General features: G+C 41.2%; 1 pseudogene; it reads right to left on the bottom strand.

The window, feature by feature from the left end:
* Nucleotides 1-265: 265 nt before the first annotated feature.
* On the bottom strand, nt 266-3,059 carry LOC149262489 (putative pentatricopeptide repeat-containing protein At3g13770, mitochondrial pseudogene; annotated as a pseudogene).
* Nucleotides 3,060-3,359: the final 300 nt, after the last annotated feature.

Below are 3,359 nucleotides of genomic sequence, written 5' to 3'. Positions count from 1 at the left end.
AATGATCGAATTAGCACTTCAACATATAAAAAGCAGAATTGTGAAAAAACATATGTTTTGTAATGTTGCTTCTCGCCCATGCTTTTGTTCTCTTTAGAAAGTGATGTTCCTAACATTTCTCCAAAGGGAAATTTTGACAATTTTCCAAACTGGTGCAGCTATAAAGACAGCCAAAAATGTTTAAAATGAGTACTATAAAAGAAAGTGTCTTATGTGTCATGCAACAAGATCAAAACTGTCTTGTCAATAATCAAGCTTAACATACTAAACTTTTAACGCATCCATTCATGCTATCAAAGCAATACAGAATCTTGTATGAAACTTACCAGAGGTGAGCCTGCTCCACATGAAGAAGCTACGAGACAACTGACATATTCTCAGCATGTTTCTCCTTATTTCCGCGTGTCACAAGAGGCAACTTCTAGACCAATAGAGGATAGTATAGAGAAGCATTCAAGCCACTCCCAAATAGTGCTCAAACTTCATCTTGTATTACCAATAATCCTGACAAGAGCACGTTCCATCCTAAAATGGTGAAAACGTATAATGTCCCTTACTACAATTTCACGTCCAACAATCTTAGAAATAAACTTGACAGCATTGTGACAGTCACCACATACACGAAGGTTCTTTATTATTCGAATAGGGGCCCCAGGAGGTGTGCTCATAAGCCCAAATGCAATGGCTAGCTTCTCACTGTGATGGTAGAGGACATGTTCATTATGTTCATCCTCCATATTATGTAGGAAAAAGTTTGTGCTTGGTACATAACCTGCCTCCTCCATTGGCCCGGCCAATGTATTCAACATTGCATGAACTTCTTCTATTTGTGGGTGTGATCTATCTTCTGACATGAATGCATGTACTCTATTCTTGACCTCAATCCAGCGGAACCCTAGCTTCTTTTTTGCGTCTTTGTCCTTCATCATTTTTCTAACCTTGGCTGCGTCATCCCACCTACCAGCTGCAAAATAGATATTTGAAAGCAGCACATATGCAAAAGTATTTTGTGGCTCCAAATCGAAAAGCAATTGTGTGACACACTTTCCTATTTCTATATTGCCGTGAACTCTGCAAGCACTGAGCAGTGCCACCCAGATACTGACATCAGGTTCAAATGGCATCTTATTGATGAAATCTTCTGCCTCGTCTAGACGACCAACACGACCAAGAAGGTCAATCATGCAGGCATGATGATCCATTCTTGGTGTGATGTTATGTTCATGCCTCATGGAATGAAAGTAATAATGTCCTCGATCTACTAGACCTGTATGGCTGCAAGCAGAGAGAACACCAAGGAAGGTTATGGCATCTGGCCTAATGCTTGTCAGTAGCATTTGCTCAAAAAGTCTCAAGGTTTCCACCCCATCCCCATGCTGAGCATGACCAACAATCATTGCATTCCATGAGACAACATCACACTCAATCATCTTCTTGAAAACTTTCCGTGCATCTTTTATGCCTCCACATTTGGCATACATAGTAACCAGGGCGTTGACCACAGACATGGGTGACTCAAACCCCATACAGAAAATGTGGGCATGGATGTGTCTTCCATGCTCAAGAACTGCTAGGTTGGCACACGCACTAACAATGCTAGCAAAAGTTGCCTCATCTGGCTTCAAACCAGTGTGTTGCATTTGACAAAAGAGTTTTAGAGCCTCTTCACTATACCCATGCTGCACATACCCTGCAATCATTGCATTGCAGGAGATCACATCTTGTTCAGGCATTTTGTCTAACACTTGACGGGCATATTGTAGGCTGCCAGATTTAGCATACATGTCTACAAGAGCACTTCCAACGAACATATTTGAGTCAAAACCAGTCTGGATAATGTGGCCGTGAAGTTGTTTACCTTCTTCAAAAGCAGGTAAGCTGGAACTTACACTGAGAATGCTTGCATAAGTGAATTGATTCAGTTTCACACCTATCTGTTTCATTTGGAAACTAAGCTTTAAGGCCTCCTGATAATGGCCATTATGTGCATATCCTGCAATAATTGCATTCCATGAGATTAAGTCTCGTTCCTGCATTTTATCAAACACACATAGTGCATCTTCTATGGTTTGAGTTTTGGCATACATTGTAACAATACCATTGCACACGGAAACTTGGGACTGGAATCCACTTCTGATAATGTACGCATGGACCTGTCTGCCAAACCTCAAATCAATGAGAATAGCACACGCATTGACGACACTGACAAATGTCAACTCATTTGGCTTCATACCGGTCTGGTGAATTTGATTAAAAAACCTTGTGGCCTCGTCCGCTTGCCCATTTTGGGCATATCCTGCAACCATGGCAGTCCAAGAAACAATATTTCGAACCGGCATTAAATAAAACATTTGGCGTGCACCATCTACTCTCCCACATTTGGCATACATATCAACAAGAGCAGTCCCAACAAATACATTTGACTCAAATCCAAGCTTAACAACCGGTCCATGAATTTTCCTCCCATATCCTAAATCCACCATGCATGCACTTACAACACTGGCTAAGGTGAACTCATTAGGTTTCATGCCCATCCATTGCATCTGGCCATATAAATCCATGGCTTCAACCTGATCACCACATCGGGCATATGCCACAATCATTGCATTCCAGGAAACTATGCTACGTTCATGCATTTTTTCAAACAGACACCGTGCATTTTCCACATACCCACATTTTGCATAACCTGTAAGAACCGTAGTCCATGAACAGGCATCTCGTTCAGGTATTGTGTCAAACACTTGGCATGCATCCTTAATTCTCCCACACTTCACATACATGTCAATCATACAATTCCACAAATAGATGCTTGGCTCAAAGCCGGTTTTAACCATATGGCCATGAACCGTCTTGCCCTCTGCTAGGGCTCTGCTATTTCCGCACTCCAGCAAGCGACGAACATAAATATTAGGATCCACCTGAACAAACCTGCAATATGTAGAATTCAGAACACCTATATCATGGCTACTTCCCTGTTCTTCTTTGGGATAATCTTTGAGAGCATAACCAAACTCTCTTCGCTTATTCACCCAGTACCTACACTCTAGATGAAACACCATTATATTCAAAATGCTTCTCTGAGTATGATGATGGTGTCCGAGCTGTTTTAAACAGGTGAAATTCATAGCACTCAGTGCCATTCATCTTATCAGAATTTCACCTATTTAAAACAGCTCGGACACCATCATCATACTCAGAGAAGCATTTTGAATACATTGGTGTTTCATCTAGAGTGTAGGTACTCGGTACAAGTAAAGTTAGCTTCATGTTCTCACCCATAATGATTGCCTGGTTCGTGACCAACATCATGATAGGACAGTATAATATTGTGAAATATTATCCTGGAGCATTCAAGGCAT

Source organism: Pinus tabuliformis, chromosome 6 (assembly GCF_031772625.1).
Source record: "Pinus tabuliformis cultivar Carrire ecotype Pingquan chromosome 6, CPIR1, whole genome shotgun sequence".
Taxonomy (NCBI): domain Eukaryota; kingdom Viridiplantae; phylum Streptophyta; class Pinopsida; order Pinales; family Pinaceae; genus Pinus; species Pinus tabuliformis.
The sequence above is the reverse complement of the archived record's forward strand: the minus strand, read 5'-3'. Positions and strand labels throughout refer to the sequence as shown.